At 32.2% G+C, this 19,202-nt stretch overlaps 1 long non-coding RNA gene across 1 annotated transcript; it reads right to left on the minus strand.

Moving 5' to 3' along the window:
- Window positions 1–760: 760 nt before the first annotated feature.
- Window positions 761–3,924, minus strand: LOC132724724 (uncharacterized). Its single transcript, XR_009624955.1, has 3 exons — window positions 3,182–3,924; window positions 1,927–2,564; window positions 761–1,527 (listed from the first exon to the last, which is right to left on the minus strand). It is a non-coding gene; the product is annotated as an uncharacterized LOC132724724 (long non-coding RNA).
- Window positions 3,925–19,202: the final 15,278 nt, after the last annotated feature.

Raw genomic sequence — 19,202 nt, forward strand, 5'->3', positions numbered from 1 at the left:
AAATAACATATTTCATGCTTAAAATCCATTATTACAAAATTATTAAACACATGTTTGACGTTCCTTAGAATTAATAAAAACGTATGCATTTCTGAGGCAAAATGACACATTAAATTTGAAGGTTAAACAAAGGACCAGTCGACGGAGATGTAGCATTCTCCGTTATCACTTATGCAAATCGTCTGCGATTTTTTAAATATTTGTTTTAATAATTCGCTTTCACTGATCTCTTGAGTGTGCCTCCTTTCTAGAATTTTATATGTTATAGAAAGTTATATTTCGTGTATCGGTTACGTACGCCCTTGAATGAGTTACTTGCTTTCAGATAATAGTTTTTAAAGATATGAGAATAAATACCATTTATTTTATGAAAAAAATGGTGAGATATAATAACAAAGGACAAATCGCATTTTCATTTATTTTTTTCCGTATTTTCACTGTAAAGGTTTGTGTTCTTTTTGTTATATATATCTTGCATTTATAAAAAACTTGAATATCCCATAAATTTTTAACGACTTAACATTTGGCATTGTGACACATGTCAGTTATCATTTTTTTAAAAACAAAACACGTTTAAACTATTTTTTGTATGAATTAGAAGCAAAAGCATAAATTCTAACATATTTCTGTTTTGTCTTGACATTATCATAATGTATTACAAATCTACATTTACCTTTTAAAAAGTGACATTGACCTTTATATTGACCTTTACAGCTTTAGACCAAATTAGAAGAAACCTAAACTGTCAGTCAGTCTTGAGTAAAATCAACCACAAGTAAATTTAATCACACAAAAATGTAAGTGCAACATGTTATTCTTTCGTCATTATTCCGTCCATATCTCGATGAATGACTTATTATTTGTTATTGTTTCCTAAACATTTCCTGCAAAAGAAATCCAACGTAAAAGTAATTAGGGAGGAAATATCTGAAAAAAAAATATTTATTCATCCTGCGTCTTCTTCGACAATTTCGGACCAAAATGACTATCATCTAAAGCAGCCATTAATATAAAAAAATCAGATAGTTTCAAACAAGCAGATTACAGCTTTCACAATAGTATACGATGACAAAGCTGTTTTGACATTCAATTCTGCTCTACGTGACGCAAGCAAATTAAACTGAATAATTGGAATCTGATTTGCAACGATTGACTATTTACACAAGGAGAAGCATTCAACTGACCAAATGATAATCCAAATTTTAACATAACTTGTGACTACTGTAACACGTTTAGTGGTGTTTACTCGTGTTTCATATACACTAGCTGTGTAGTGTCTAGGTGTATCAAAATGAACAACATTGGCTGAAGAAGATGGTCTACCGCCGTCAACCTCATCTTGCCTCGATGGTATGTATTGACCTAAATCTGACTGGCGTAAAATTGCAAGTCTTTTTCTGACACGTAGTTCATCTGTTCGATCAACTGTGTCTATAGAGAGCTGACGTTTTAACTTTGTTGGAGGATCCAGGAGTTTGATAGGGTATTCTTCTAGGTTGTCATCTTCTTTGTTATTCAGATTTTTTACTGGACAAAGAAAGTCACATTAATATGTACAAACTAACAGTATTACTTGATGCGACTTGTGAAATTTAAATAAGTCTATAAAGAAATGTAAAGTGTTACTTATAATCAAAAAACATAAAATGTGAACGAGTTATTTGCGTGTAGATGTTTCATTCTTCTTCTCCATTCTTCATACCATGTAAGACATGACGAGTGAGACGGTTGAAATTAAAATAAGTTACGGTGTACACAATTTAATAATATTTGTTGTAAATAATATGATGTTCAAACAAAAATAAATGTTTACACAAAATGAATACATATACACAGTGTGATTTAACCATTTAAAAGTTTTATTGCATAAGGTATATAATTGGAATACAGGTTTTGATAAGATTTGACATAAATTGAATATGATACCTGTAGGTTGAAATGTTTTGTCGTGAATTTGCCATTGAATGACATTGATAAGATAATAATGGCAAACGTTTTATCAGGACAGGAAGTGCTTTTTCATGATACAAAACGTGTTCATTCATATACTGGAAAAAATGAATTAAGATTAAAGTTTGAGTTAAACGTGTTACCTGTTAAGAAATTTCAACAGGTACTACAGTTGATATGTTAAAATATTGAAAAATTAAAATCGCAGTTGTTGCGTATAAATTCGGGAACCATCGGCAATTTCCGTATATTTTTATAGTACAGTATATGATATGTATGAAAGTGTCGACATTTATTCAGTATGACGCACGTACAATGTTAACAAGACATTCATAATGACTGACAATGGCAAATTTATACATAGAATTTTTAATTCATAACCAATTATATATTGACTTGAAAGCAAAAAAAAGTAAAAAAAACATATGTTATTTAAAATCAAAATTTACTAAAAACATACCTTTATGAACAGTTTCTTTTGCCATGTCGTCAATACTTGGTTTAGAGGAGCACTAGAGCACAGGGGCTGTAGCTGAACACTCAGGATAATTACCGTTCCGTGCCGGTACCCTCCCGGACAGACTATCATGCAAGAGCCGGTTGAACAGAGGAAACTTAAACCAATAATAGATATTAATTCATATACTTTTCTATTTAAGGTGAAAATTATTTTGTAATTTAAAGGAAGCTATGGCCTAATGGTTATGGAGTCTTCCTCTCAAACCAGTGATCATGGGTTCGAGCCCTACTCAGGTCACGACAGTGTTTCTTCATATGGTCTCTGTGGCTGGGAGGTTAATATCACAGACTTTTAAATCACCACTATGGATTCGAATCTCGCAAATGCTTTAAGAGTTTGTCATAAGAGAAAGCTCTTCAGGTAGCTAATTAATGTGTTTAAAAACGCGTCATAGGGCAATATAAGTGTATATTACGTTTTGAATAAGCATTGAAAGGGGTTCGATTTTAAGATGACAGAGTAGAATTTTATAATGAAAGATTGGACACTCCCCATGTTATTTATTGACTTATATGCATTTGAGCTGAAATTACTTGAGAAGCCACTCTTTCTAAGACTGAAGATAATAAAATCGGAGCGTTTATTCGACAATTGCCGATTGAACTGTCAATGAAAGTGGGGAGGTGACTGAATTTCCTATAACGCGTATTGTTAACAACTCCTTTTATACAGCAACATTAATTATAAATAATGACATTAATTATAACTTACCTTTGGTTTCGAAGGCTTTCCTGGTGAAGTTGATGGAGACACCATAGATACAAGTATCCAAATAATATATACAAAAGTTTATCATCCGAATATTCGAAATATCCAAAAGAAATTTAAAGACACAAAAGATACGTCTATAACAAAGGCAATGTGTAAATCCACGTTAAGATTATTAAACTATTGCATATACACAGAGACTGTTAAATAATTGTTTATTCGGATACCCGTGTCTGAATCCATTGAAATCAACACCCGTAAGACCCTTTGTGTACTTTGATACGCTAAGCTATTGCAGTAGATTTCGATAAATCTAATTCATGATTTAATTTCACAAAAGGGCATGTGGCTCATGTGCTGTAACTTTACCCAAACGCTCATTGAAAAATGAGTTAGCCGTTGAAATAATCTTTTTTTTTTCACAAAAATGCCTGCACAAACGATTAATTCATTAACTATTTATTTTAGTAGCTTCTGCATTATTTATCCATTAGATATTCCGTATATTCAACGCCTGAATAAAACCACAGTGCAATTTTAAATAAACAGTCATTTCTACTTTATTTTCTCCCTCAAAATGAAATCATTTCATTTTCTTTTTACAGTTTGAATGTTTGCGCATATCAGAAATTTGAAATTACCGGTAAAATTTAAAATGCATGATTTGAGGTTACATTTCCGGTGTCATATTGTCTGATAAAAACTGATTTTTATTACACTTGAATCCCTTAAAGGTACTTGAGCGTTGAATTTTATCAATCGAGCTAGTGTAAGGTTATTTAAATTTGATATTGACAATGTTAACTAGCATCGCATGTAGATTTTATAATTAACGTGAATTGGTTTATAACTGGAAGGTCTGTATACCATAAATAAGTTTGTTGATACATGTCGTATTTAATATCATTAAGAAATAATATATCCCCCAAACTGTGATTTTATCGCTCAATAACATCAATGTTTGGAGGTCGGATGCCAGGAATTAGGAAATAGATATCAATTCTGAGTGCATTGTTGTAGAATAATGCACGGTTTGAGTTCAAATGCGTAGTAATATAATCACGAAGGACGATAGGCCTGAGTGATTAATTACAAAGCATTTGAACGAAAAACGTGCATTATTATACAATAATGCACGAAGAATTAATATCTATTTCCATTCTAACACGTCAAGAATAAATATAATTATTAATTTTAAGGTGGACATTATGTTTGGTGGTTAGATTTGTTTTCGCCTAGGGGTTTCCAATAGAAACGTTCTTAAAAGGCTGCTCCAGTAGGTTGAAACATCTGTCGTTAAATCTACCATGTGTACTGTAGAAACATTTTGAGAATAACGAATTTTGAAAACGTTGATACAAATTTGTTTCATTATTTTATTTCACTCTTTAATTTTTCAAGCGAAATACAAATTATTAAAAGTGAAATAATGTAAAACTTAACTCGTTTGCGACATTAAAATAGCGTACTTGATTTGATTGTTTTGCACGTGCTGTTTGGCGCTACATTGTGACGTCACGTAAACAACACTTTAAACGTCTGTACAGCGTTAACGACTGAATTAAAGATACTGGTGTTCGGATTCATTTTCTTAGATAGACCATTATCTTTCATTCTAGATAGTTTTCGCAACAAAATTCGGCAAAAAATTGTTTTTATTTATAAAATTTTTCAAACAAAATGGCGCCCTCAATGTGAAAATACATAGGGAGATAATAAGAACGGCGAGTGCATTGTTGTAGAATAATGCACGCTTCGGGCCTTCTTTGTTTATATAGAAAAAATTCCGATAGTGTTAGAATTATAGATCTATCACGAGGGCCGAGTGATATAATGATGCGCATCCGAACGACAAACAGTGATGTTATCAAGCGATAACATCACAGATTTGGATATATTATTTCGATTATAACACGACATCAACGTTACAAATAAAGGTTGCCGTACCGGGCTGATATTTATGGAACCAGGAAAATCTCGCGCATCTTTGATTTGCTTCCGTAGATTCATTGTCATACTACGCACTGTAGTAGGATCATGTTGTTCGGTGATAGTGGTTACGTCACATGTATAATGATTACGTCACATGTCTAAATATAGTACGTCAAGCAGTGATTTTATAGCAAAATAACACACACTTTCGGTTCTTCTATGTTCAAAAACGCGGGTCGTGTTAGAATAAGTGATAACAAGCTAGAAAAAAATGTGTAAAGATGTTCCAGTAAGTGTAAGATGCATGATCTGATATAATATATAACTATATAAAGAAGATAGAATCTAATAAAATGCTCAAAAACAAAATATTATTTTACTTCCTACTTAAAACTTTATCAAGATTCTTTTTTTTTTTCCATAAAATATTTTATGCTATGTTCATATTTTAATTCAAGATTTGATATAGACTAGAGCAATGTAAACATATTTATTACTTATAAAATATCGACTTTGTAGGACAAAAGTATTTCTTATAAGTGACAATAAAAATATCGACTTTGTGTAAGACAAAAGTATTTCTTATAAGTGGCGAAAAATTTCGACTTTGTAGGACAAAAGTATTTCTTATAAGTGACAATAAAAATTTCGACTTTGTAAGACAAAAGTATTTCTTATATGTGACGATAAAATATCGACTTTTAAGGACAACAGTGTTACTTATAAATTAAGATTGAAAATCAACTATGACGAAATTATGTGTATCTTATTATGAAGTTTAGATATTTGATCTACTGCTTAAAAATATGCATTGACGACTGAATAACAGGCACGAGAAAATCTTCTAACAAAAGATAAAAGATCCAGAATATCATTCAAGACGCCGAAAAGACAAGAACCGGTGCAGTGTGGATGATGGGGTGTAGTTTGTGAACATAAATTATTAATCTTACAAAAAAAACTGCGCACGTAGTTTATACATTAACGAAGAAAAAAATATGCACCCATGACTACGCATCGTTGTTACACGTTTTTTAATATACCTGACTCGGGCTGCCTTGTAAAACTGCTTTTTACAGCTTTGAAAGTCCAACAAAAGTCTGGCGAATTAACTTCAATATTGAGTAAGTTTTCGCAAGGCTACAGCGAAACTGACCTACCGGTACGTCTTATCGCATGGTTTGGAATTTTTTTTTTGTTCTTACTTACCCATTATATTCAGTACACTTTCAATGAGCATTTGAAAACTGTATTGATATATAGCAGTACAGTTTTTTCATTGAATCATATAGAAAAAAACTCAACTGCTATATAGAAGTTGAGGGTGTTTCAAATGGCACGTTATATATATCAGTGTAGTTTTTTCACCGAGGTTCCAATGGGGCAGCGGTAACGAACATGCCCAAGAAGTAAATACACAAAAGTAAGAAAGAAAATTAATGAAAATGAAATGAATTTGTTCTCATATAATTATGCAACTGCTAAAATCAAAAGGTACATCCGCTGAGTGAATTATTTCCACTTTAAAAAGCCCTTAAATCTTAAATTCGAATAACTTTCTCAGTTTACAATCCGTCTCTATCATTGGACGTTGTTTTAAGTTTTCAATATTATATATTGCTATAAGAAAGCTTACGACACCATAGGCTGGTATTTGTTCATATTATCTGGGAGTGAGAAGGTGAAAAACTGAAAGGGCACAAGAGAGAGAAATGCACGGTTTTTTTGTTGTTGTTGTTTTTTTTCTGATTAAAATGAAAATGCGATAAAACAATTAAAGTATACTACCACTACACCCCATCATCCACACTGGCCGGGGCGACATCTCGGGATGTTTCTGCAAAACAACTTGTCTCGGCCTAACGGCCTCGACATTTTTTTAGCAGAAACACCTCTTGATGTCGCCCCAGCCAGTGTTGTATCCTCGTTACTAACTCGTGTCATATACTATACTAGTAATTATTACCTATTGACAGCTTTGACGTTTTTTGAGACAGTTTTGACGTTTTTATATCTTTTTGAGATAGTTTCGGCGCTTTGACGTATCAACAGTATTACCTTTTGATTTTGTTAGATTTAAGTTGCAAATTTCATTAGAATAACTACCTTTAAATGTTCAGTTGTGTTATCAGTGTAAAATCAATTTTTAGTCCAATTTCATAATTTATAAAATCCCCTAATTCAATGCGGTATATTTACAAACGGTAGAATATTTAAGTACACTTGCTTTCGGATTAAAATTACAGTATAACGGTTTCTATGGGGAATTCTTTAAAGATTTGTTAAGTTGACGAACTATTTATTCAAGTTTAATATCCTACAAAATAAGGTAATCTATTAATCCACAAGGTTTTTTAACATCAAAATTTAAGGGAGTATTTCTTATAATGATAAACCAATATGTAGAGGTCTATATAAATACACTGAATTCCGGGGCGCCGTTAAGGTCGTTTGCCCCTCACCGCTGTTGGTTCAAATCCCGCCAGAGACTTTAGATTCTTACATCTGAGGAAGCTATCCAGCTAGCTTAAGAAACGTCGATGGTTCTACCAAGGTGCTCTTCCACCACTTAAAAGCTGTGAAGTCGCCATATAAGGTTATGATGAAACACAAAACAATTTATTGTGAAGATGTTCTTAAATTTGCGTTTGATATAAACATGATAGAGCTGAATTTTCATAACCAATTAGGTTTAGGCGGCTTTACCCCCATCCCCACCCCCTCGATTAAAATTCATATAACAACAAAGATCGATTTAATTGGAACAATTTTGATATTTTAATGCACCGGTAAATTCAAAAGAAGAATCCTTAAGATTTTCAAGCCTCTGGCAATTCTATGCTTGTAAAAGATCTCATTTCCGCTTTGCACCATTACGTTTAATGCCACTCTATCGGTTTAATGCCACCATTTCCGATTTGCACCCTTACGCTTAATGCTACTCTCTCCATTTGAGACCAACTTGCAATCGGAATATCTCGGTTATAACTATTGCACGTCTTATGTAAAGTAAAATTGTTTTATTGCTAAAAGTACTCAATGTGAACGGGTTGTCACCCCGGACGAGGGAGGGAGGCAAGGTAGCGGGAGTATCAGACCCCAGGTAACGGTCACTGCAATGACCCTCAGACGGTCAATTTGAAGGATTAAAACTCCTGCTCTGTGACCAAAACATAATCCTATCATAAGTGCGCAGAACAAAAAAAAAACATCCAAAACCTTACCGCATTCGCATAACCATTGACCCGGGATGAAGAGGTTGAAAGGACGGGGCGGGGCTATCATTGATACATGCATATATTTGGCACGTGGATTTATTTATTTATTATTATTACTTGCGAGAACAATAAACTTACTATGCATCACCGTTTACACATGAACTACCTGCCGGTATAAACAAACTATCGTGATACCACAAACAGAAACTTAATATGTTACGCCATTGTCGTCTGCCGCGTTATTGTGTATCTCCCATTATGATGAGATACCGAAATAGATTATCATTTTAATATTCTCATATCACGTGATCTGATTATTGTAACAATTTTATTTAATTCTCGTCTGATTTATTTCTATAGTAACGGAGAAAGATAGGATTTCTACCGTTACATTCCCGATGTAAAGATTTTTACGACATTCGTCCAACGTTAAATAGAAATTGAGAAATTTGAATCTCATAAAATGAGACACAGAATAAATTATTATATAGGCCTTCATTGAATAGATTAATTGAAATGCGGTGTCTTAAAGAACAGTTTAAGAATATCGAAATATCACGTATTAATGGGAACACCTGTTTGTAAAATTGTATGCTTTTATTAATGTGATGAAAGAATACAGTCAAGTCGGTGTCAAACAATATTCAAATTTCTCTAAACAAGCCGTCCTCATTTCTTCTTCTGCTGAAATTATATACATGTATATATTCATGAATGTTTTGGGTAAGACGCTGAAATTATATATATGTATATATTCATGTATGTTTTGGGTAAGACGCTGAAATTATATACTATGTATATATTCATGTATGTTTTGGGTAAGACGCTGAAATTATATACATGTATATATTCATGAATGTTTTGGGTAAGACGCTGAAATTATAAATATGTATATATTCATGTATGTTTTGGGTAAGACGCTGAAATTATATACTAGTATATATTTCATGTTTGTTTGGGTAAGACGCTGAAATTATATACTAGTATATATTCATGAATGTTTTGGGTAAGACGCTGAAATTATATATATGTATATATTCATGTATGTTTTGGGTAAGACGCTGAAATTATATACTAGTATATATTCATGTTTGTTTTGGGTAAGACGCTGAAAATTATATACATGTATATATTCATGAATGTTTTTTGGGTAAGACGCTGAAATTATAAATATGTATATATTCATGTATGTTTTGGGTAAGACGCTGAAATTATATACTAGTATATATTCATGTTTGTTTTGGGTAAGACGCTGAAATTATATACTAGTATATATTCATGAATGTTTTGGGTAAGACGCTGAAATTATATATATGTATATATTCATGTATGTTTTGGGTAAGACGCTGAAATTATATACTAGTATATATTCATGTTTGTTTTGGGTAAGACGCTGAAAATTATATACATGTATATATTCATGTATGTTTTGGGTAAGACGCTGAAATTATAAATATGTATATATTCATGAATGTTTTTGGTAAGACGCTGAAATTATAAATATGTATATATTCATGTATGTTTTTGGGTAAGACGCTGAAATTATATATATGTATATATATCATGTATGTTTTGGGTAAGACGCTGAAATTATATACTAGTATATATTCATGTTTGTTTTGGGTAGACGGCTGAAATTATATACATGTATATATTCATGTATGTTTTGGGTAAGACGCTGAAATTATAAATATGTATATATTCATGAATGTTTTGGGTAAGACGCTGAAATTATATACTAGTATATATTCATGTTTGTTTTGGGTAAGACGCTGAAATTATATACCATGTATATATTCATGTGTTGTTTTGGGTAAGACGCTCGAAATTATAAATATGTATATATTCATGAATGTTTGGGTAAGACGCCTGAATTATATACTATGTATATATTCACTGTATGTTTTTGGGTAAGACGCTGAAATTATACCATGTATATATTCATGTATGTTTTGGGTAAGACGCTGAAATTATATATATGTATTTATTCATGAATGTTTTGGGTAATGCAGCATGTCTCCAGATTCATGTTAATTTTCAATGAAAGAAATGTATCTTAAAGTAAAATAATGTCAACTGAACAAAGAAAATAATTTACACATTGCAAGCAGCTCTTGCAACCAACGTTAATTTCCAAAATATGTCAAAATAAGCAAAAATAGCCCTTACTGCGTTAGTAACGTAGCAGAAATATTGAGATAATTTCATTAAGATAAGTCTATAATCTTTAATAGCATGTACATTATTATAAGGATTCTAAATACGTTTTACTTTTCTTACAATGTTAGTACATTTTTTTCATATGTTTAATTTTTATGCTCCCCGAAGGGTGAACATATAGTCGCCGCTTTTTCGTTCGTTCGTCCGTCCGTCTGTCCGTCCCTCCCTTCGCTTTTCTTGTCCGGGACATTAAATTTTGAAACAGCAAGAAGTATCAACATGAAACTTTGTAGGTAGATTTAGTAGGTGTGCAGTGCACAAGAACCGTGACTCTGCCTTGCATAATTTTTGAATTAGTGCCCTTTGTTTATTTTTACACTTTGAACTTTTTCTTGGACATAACTCTGAAACTATATGAGGTATAAACATGAGACTTTGTAGGTAGATAGATCTCATTGGATAGAACTGCAATGCTAAAGAACCTATATACATCCTTGTCTAATTTTGGAGTTATTGCCCATTGTTCATTTTTACACTTTGACTTTTACCCGGGACATAACTCTTATATCATCACGAAACTTTATAGATATATAGATCTCATTAAATAGAAGTGCAGTGCAAAAAACAAAACATTCTAATCACGTCCGGATACATGAACATATTCTTCATACAAAAGAGAGAACCTCAGGGTGTATGCCATTTCTGAATATAACCTTTGAGTGTTACCCCTTTGCTAGTACAAAACATACTTTATATTCTGCCAGCAGTACCAACATCTCCATCAAGATAAGGGTTTAACATGACATCATTATACATAAACCAAATTGTCACAGAAATATTATTGCACAATCAGGACTATCTAGAGCTCACGGTAAAACATTTATGTAGCATTTAGGACTCAAACTCATGGGAATATATTTATGTAACATTTAGGACTCAAACTCATGGAAATATATTTATGAAGCATTTAGGACTCAAACTCATGGAAATATATTTATGTAACATTTAGGACTCAAACTCATGGAAATATATTTATGTAGCATTTAGGACTCAAACTCACGGGAATATATTTATGTAGCATTTAGTACTCAAACTCACGGGAATATATTTATGTAGCATTTAGGACTCAAACTCAAGGAAATATATTTATGTAGCAATTAAGACTCAGAACTCACTAGGCAATATTATGTAACGTTTAGTACTCGGAACCCACGGGAAAATAATTATTTATCCCCCACGACTCAAGCTTTTTGAATAATTATTGAATGACACATAGGATTCGAGCTGATGAAAAATGATACCTATACTTGAGTTTATGAAAAAATGATTTGTAGAACCTAGGACCATAGCTTATGAAAAATAATTATGTAGAAACTAGGGCAAGTTGTTATGGGAATTATTATGTAACATCTTGGGCTCGAGGTTATAAAAATTATTATGTGACATGTAGAGATCGAGTTTATGGAAACATGACTATGTAGCACCTAGTATTCGAGTTTACTAGAATGGTACTTAGGACACAGGCTGTGGAAGGCAGGTAATAACCGATTAGAAACACTCACTTTTTGAGTTAATCGGTTGGTATTTTATATTAAGTTGACATGTAAAACTTAAGATTTATATTTGTACGCACTAAAGTTTATTTAAACAAATATTCTTTAATAGCCCTTTAAGAGTGAAAAAATACCACCCTTAACAAATAAACCTCTTTAAAGGACTTAGCCCCTAAAAGACCCACTGTAAACCATGTTTACAATTCATTTTCACATTCTTTCGGTATTAGTTATCTATTCAAACTTTAATCCTTTATCAATATTTTTATTGCCCCTTTTTATATTTAAGTTTTTGTTTTGAGATGTTCCGAGGATTGTAAATAAAACCTAGCGATCTTAAATAACAATATTTTGATGCCGGTGGCGTTCTTTTTTTACAAGACGTTTATTGTAAGTTTATATTGTTATAATTATCTTGTTTTTGTATTGTTATCCCTCTTTTTACCGCTGTTGCTTTTCTCTAAAGTGAAATAGTTATTTTTCTATCTTACTTTATCAATTGTTGGTGGGGGTACACCACATTGTTACTGCGTTGCAAATGTTATAAATACTTTTAAAAATGGTCGAGGCTACAGACAAATACCGGAACCCAGGCTACAGACAACACCGGAGTCGAGGCTACAGACAAATACCGGAACCGAGGCAACAGACAACACCAGAGTCGAGGCTACAGACAAATACCGGAACCCAGGCTACAGACAACACCGGAGTCGAGGCTACAGACAAATACCGGAACCCTGGCTACAGACAACACCAGAGTCGAGGCTACAGACAAATACCGGAACCAGGCTACAGACAACACCGGACTCGAGACTACAGACCAATACCGGAACCCAGAGCTACAGAACAATCACGCGGACTCGAGGCTACAGACAATACCGGAAACCAGGCTACAGACAACACCGGAGTCGTTGGCTACAGACCAATACCGGAACCCAGGCTACAGACCGTACTGGAACTGAGACTGAAAATAATAAGGGTATTGAGGCAACAGACCTATACTGGAATTGAGGCAACACACAATAACGGAACCGAGGCTAGAGACCAATAATGGAACCCAGGCTACGGACTATAAAGATATTTGTTGACAAATATGAGCAGAGTATACCGTGTTATCTAACAATACTCTCTCTCCCTTTATTTTTTTGCTACATTTTCAAATCATCAGGAATTTGAGCGTGCTAATTACTTCTTCTCTGGAAAGATTTCTTTGAAAAGGTAATAGGTAATACAGAGGGATTTAAATATATTTCCTTACATTTAGTATACCGTTTGAATTATTGGAGATTGGATTATCTAAATAAACGTGTGAGTTTAGATATGATGGATAGTGTACTCACCGTTCGTTATCCGTTCCCACGGTACTTTACGTGATTACAGAAATTAGTACTTTAATTTTTTGTTTGCATGTCTTTAGGTCAGGGTTCGCATTGTAACATGGCCAGCGATGGCTGAAAAAAAGTGCAGGGAAAACCGAAATGATTAAATTTATACATGAGGTGATTGTATGAAAAATGGGGTATTTTTTTAAGTATAAAAACTAATCTAAAAGTAACACTACGGGGGTTTTCTGAAAAAAATGAAAATATTTCTTGAGTCTAACTATGATAATTTTTTGACTTGGATATTTGTATTTATAAAAGAGTGATGTCAGTTCCTGTGATAAAGCGAAAAAAAATTCAATTGAAATGGGGGGTTATCCCCCTCTTTGAAGTCATTTTGGGCAAAAAAATTTGGGGTTTGGCAAAACCCATATAACAGAAACATTTTTATGTGTCAGCTTTTAAAATTCTGCTAGAAAAATTACTCTTTAACATGAAAACTCAATTTCAAGGGTAGGATAGGGACCAAATTTTTTATAATTTGGGTTGGGAAAAAAATCAATGTGAGTTTGCCCTTTAAAAAAAAAAGGGGAACATTTTAACACAAAAAATCGAAATTTTTTATAAAAAAAAGCCAAAATAAAGAAAAAAAATTACCAAAATAAAATAAATAAAAAAAATTTTAAATAATAAAAAAAATTAATGAAAAGGAAAAAAATTTGAAAAAGAAGAAATATGCTGTAAAAATTACCCAATAATTTTAAAAAAGCTTTAAATTTTAAAAAAACCAAGGGGTTAATTTAAAAATAAGAATTTTTTCATATGGGAATTTCATTTTTCATTTAAAAACTTCCATTATTTAGCCCTTTTACTTAATTTATTTTACTTCCGTAGAAATGGCAATTATGTGTTTTAAAAATTTTTTTGATACATGTAATTAAAAACATGTGTAGGGCCCTGCCTGTTGGGGCCCAAAGCGTGTTTTTTTCTGAGGGAGAAAACAACATTCGATAGCGAAAAGGTATGGCAGTACGATGGCAAAGCGCAAACACCCCGGGGATGGTTAGGGCCAGCAGTAAACAGTACGTAGCGACAGTAGGCAGGACGAGGGGAAAAGCGCGAAAAGCCAAAGGGTTGGGGCCAGCATTTAAAAACATAAAAATGGGCGACAAAAGGGCATAAAAGGGGCAAAGCGCGAAAAGCCCAGGTTAGGGCCAGCAGTACAAACAGAAATAAAAGCGAAAAAGTAGGGGCAGTACGAGGGGCAAAGCGCGAACAGCCCGATGGTGACAGCCCTTGGCCCGGGGGTCTATAGGGAAAAACTTGAACAATTTTTTAAAGATTTTATCAGCCTTTTTAAACGGGAGGTGGGGAATGTCTATAATTCTAAGTCCTTATCCGAATTTTTGAGGGAAAAGGGGCCCGAAAAGGTTCGATTTTATCTCTAAGGAAAATTTTAACCGGACTCATTCAGTTTTATTTAAACTGCAGCCCCAAATCAAACAAGGGTTTTTTAAAATTTTCGAAAAAAAATATTAACAACAAAAAATTAAGAGAAATCCGGAAAAAAAAAAAAAACAAAAAAATATTCTTGGGTATTTTGTTTATAAATTTAAACTTATATGAAAAACAAAATTTTAAGATGTGTTTTTTAATACAGCCCATGATGCAAAAAGAAATAATACATTTGGGGAAAGTAGCCCAAAAACGGGAAACCAAAATAATTAAATATTTAATTTTAAAACTTTATTATAATGAATTTTATTATGTAGGCGGGAAAAAATATTAAAATCAGGTGTTACCCTTTGCATTTTCAAGTAATAGGGTATTTATGTTTTGATTTAAAGGAGAATTTATTTTCAACAGCGGGATGGCGTGTATTTATGTAATATTACGGGAACGAAAACAAACGGGCCAAAAATCTTAGAGATGAAATTTGGCAGCGTAGTTTAGCATTTGGGTTTAAAAACCGCTGGGGGCCCCAAAGCCTCTTTTAAGCAGCAATTCCATTTTTTAAATTTTTCTAAATTTTTCGACCCAAGGCCCCGGGGTCTGTAAAATTTTCCATTTCTGTTAACATAAATACCAAACCTAGCATCGCCCTCAAGCAGCATTTTTTCTTTTAAACCCAAAAAATCACCCACCTACTCGTTAAAACCAATATCCAGTTTTTTGTTAACATATCTCACCCCCTAGCACAGCCCAAGCAGCATATTCAGTCTTTGTTAACTATCTCACCCACCTACCCCGTCAAAAACAGTATTTCTTTCCTTTTTTTAAAAATATCTCCCCTCCTAGCACCGTCTAAAGCAGTATATTCAGTCTTTTTTTAACTTACCCACCCCCCCAAGCCCGTCTTAACTGAAATTTAATTTTTTGTTAACTTATTTTTCCCAACCGGGCCTAAAACAGCATTTTAAAGGTTTCCCTGAAAATCCCCTAACCCACTTTGTTTTTTTTTTGTTTCATTGTACCCCTTTTTTTTCCAAAACAGTTTTTCAGTCTTTGGGCGGGTAGTTTCCTAACCATCTTTTTCTGAGAGTTACAAGTACTAGACTCCCAGTTCCCCCCTTAAACATCAAAGAAATTGGGTGATCGATACCCACCCCAAAGAGGTAACGGGGTTTAAAAGTCAGGGACTTTTAAACCCACTTAAAGCCCCAATTTGGGCGCTGTAATTAGTTTTTTTTAAACATCTACCGTCGCCCTAGCCACCCTTTAACCCGTTTTAATTTTGTTAACATGGGGTTTGCCCCCCGGGGCAAGGGCTTTATCTTTAAAATGAAATTCATCAATGTTTTTAAAATTAACAAATTTTAACTGGTAGTTTTCCCCAATAAATTTTTTGGAGCGTAAAAATGCCGATCAATAGACTAAACTTTAATTTAGAACACCGGGTTTTTGAAGACAAAAAATTTTAAGAATACCTTGTTTAACAAATCCTTATTCTATTTTTAAAAAAGATAAGGGAAATTTAAAGCTACTGTTACTTAGTTTTAAAAAATTAACTGACCAAGAAAAAAGTCATGTTTTTTCGATGCTTTAACTGAAGTTTTAATTCAAAACTAAACAAAATAGATCTATATAACACCAATTCATCAAGTCAGTGGACTTTTGGAAAAAAAAGTTTTAAAAAAAAAATGGCCAGAATTTTAAAACGTCAAAATTTAATTTTATGGGAAAAACTTTGAAAAATTTCTTTCATTTTTCAAATGTTTAAATACTTTTGTTCCTTTTCTATCAATAAAAAATAATTTTTTTTGGGTTTTTGTTAAAAAGGGACAGTTTTCCCAAACCCCTTCTTTAAAGTTTATTTTTCTACGTTATAAAAAAAAATTTCCAATTTCAAAAAATTTAGATTGGAAATGATTCCAAAAAATTTTTTTTTTCGTTTTTTTCCAACTCAATTCATATAATTTTAAAGTTTTAAATTTTATTTTTTTTCCTTTTTTTTTCCATTAAAGACAAACTCCGTGGCCCATTTAATTAAAATAGTGGGGAAAAAAATAAAAAAACAGCCAAAAGGGTTTATATATATACATGTTTTTGCTGTCCCGATCCCAAAGGGAAAAATTAACCCTTGTAAAGAAATATACTTTACTAAAATGAAATAGTCCCCTTAAAATGAAAACGATTGGGTTTTTCCTCAGAGTTTTTTCCGAAAATTTAAAAAAGGGAAATTAATTTTTGGGAAGTAATTGATATTTTAAGTAAAAGTATTTTTCTCCCCTTGAAATGCAATTTTCCAAAATTAAGGGTTTTCCCCCCTTTTTAAAAGTTTGTTTTTTTAATTTAATTAATGTGTTGTCCTTTTTCAAATGTCTTTCTTAATTGGGAAATTTTATTATAAACTAAAAAATGTTTTTCCCTTAAAGGGAAAATTTTTGTTTTTTATATTTAAATATTATATTATTCTCCCAAAACCCAATGCCCATATGGGGCGAGTCCCCCCAGAAGAGGGATTAGTTATTTTTTGACTTTTGGAGATAGTGGGAAGATGCAGTAGGGGAAAGATGTCCCAAATTTTCCCGAATTTTTTCCCCCCCTTCTTTTGCGTTCCCAAAAATTTTTAGTAACACTAAAATATCAGATTTTACACAGGAAACCCGACATTTTTTCCCGGAAAACCCTAATCCAATCTCTTTTGCTATATCATAATCTTTTAAAAGGGCCGGGATATGTATTCCAATATATATTGACACGTGTTTGTAAAATTTAAAATGCTATAATGATATTTTATTTTCCACTATATTGACAAATGGTTTGTAAACTTAAGAATGCTTTTAATGATTTTGTTTCTTTCCCCATATTTTTTGCACGTGTTGTAAAATTAAGAGGGTATATAAAAATTTACTCCACATTTTATAATACACGTGTTTTTAAACTTAAGAAAGCTATAATGAAATGGGTATAAATTTTGGGTTTTTTTCCAAACATTCTCTTCATAGAGGGTTTAAAAAAAATTTTAAATTTATGAAAAAAGAAAGAACCCCGGAAACTTCGGGAACTATAATTTCTTACTAATAATGAAACTGGTCCCAAAAAAATTTACACATAGTAAGGGGGAAAAATTTGGAATATTTTCAAAGTGCAGTTAACAGTTTTTCCAAAGTCATATTTTGACGTCAATTATATTTATGGGTAAAAATGAAAGAAAGAACCAGGAAAATTTTAATGAAAACTTTTTACTTGGCTTACTAATAAAGCATTCCGGGGTTTATTTGAAAATTTAAAAAAACCACAGTAAATTGGAAAAACTCGGATCATTTCACTTTTCATAACAATTTCCGGAAACCCAAATTTTAACTTTTTATGAAACCCCTAGTGACGTCAAATAATTTTGACATAAAAACCTAGACCCTGAATATATTTTATTATTTATTTTTGGGAAACCCAGTCACGGGTTTTTTTAAAATGTTGTTTAACCCCCTCGTTGACGTCAAAATATGGATTAAAATACACCAAATTTGGGTTTAGAAAAATTTTTACTGCACGTTTATATTTTTTCTATGGGCTTCAAAAACAAAATTTTTTTCACGGAAAAATTTCTTCTATTCCCGTTCTAAATTTTAAGAGTCAATCTCTCAGCAAAAATTTTTGTACATACGTTTTTTTTAGTACTGACACTTAAGGTACTCCCCTACTTTTCCAAAAAATTTTTACCAAAATAAAAGATCTTGATGATTTTTGGGAAAACAAAACATGTAGATTTTGTGAGCTTTTAAATTTTTGGGAGATTATTTCCTAAATAAACAGCGTTACTATGACTCAAAACGCCCCCCATCGGTGGGCGAGAAAATTGCGTCTTTTTTTTCAATAAACCGATTTTGTTTTATCAATTTTTACCGATTTCCTTCATTTTAATTTTTAAATGTTTTAGTAAATGTATGTCTTTTTTAATGATGTCTTTTTTGAAACATTTGCTTAATACTTGGGGACTCTTTTCGTTATTTTCCCTTTACGTTCTGACGTTTGATATATGAGTAAAATTTCGCGATATCGCAATAAAGGGGTTGTGAAAAACAAAAATCAAACGGGGGAATTTTGCTATAATTTTAAACATGTAGGGGAAGTCATGAAAAAAAAATATTTGCAATAAAAAATAAGGGGAACGCGTTTAAAAATTTTGCTTTTTACTATTTGAATAAAAATAAAGGGTGAGTAAACGTAATGATTTTGGTGACGTCAAAAAATTTTTTCCTTTAAAAAAAATTTCAAAGACTTTTTTGAAATTTAAAATTTTAAAAACTGACAGGAATAAAAAAGTGTGAAATCAATAGTATTTTTGACATGTTTTGGGAAAAAGTTCTTTTAAAAATTTCTGCCAGGTGCCCCGCAT

The sequence above is a fragment of the Ruditapes philippinarum genome, unplaced genomic scaffold (genome assembly GCF_026571515.1).
Source record: "Ruditapes philippinarum isolate M1 unplaced genomic scaffold, ASM2657151v2 ctg7248_1_1_1_1, whole genome shotgun sequence".
Classification (NCBI taxonomy): domain Eukaryota; kingdom Metazoa; phylum Mollusca; class Bivalvia; order Venerida; family Veneridae; genus Ruditapes; species Ruditapes philippinarum.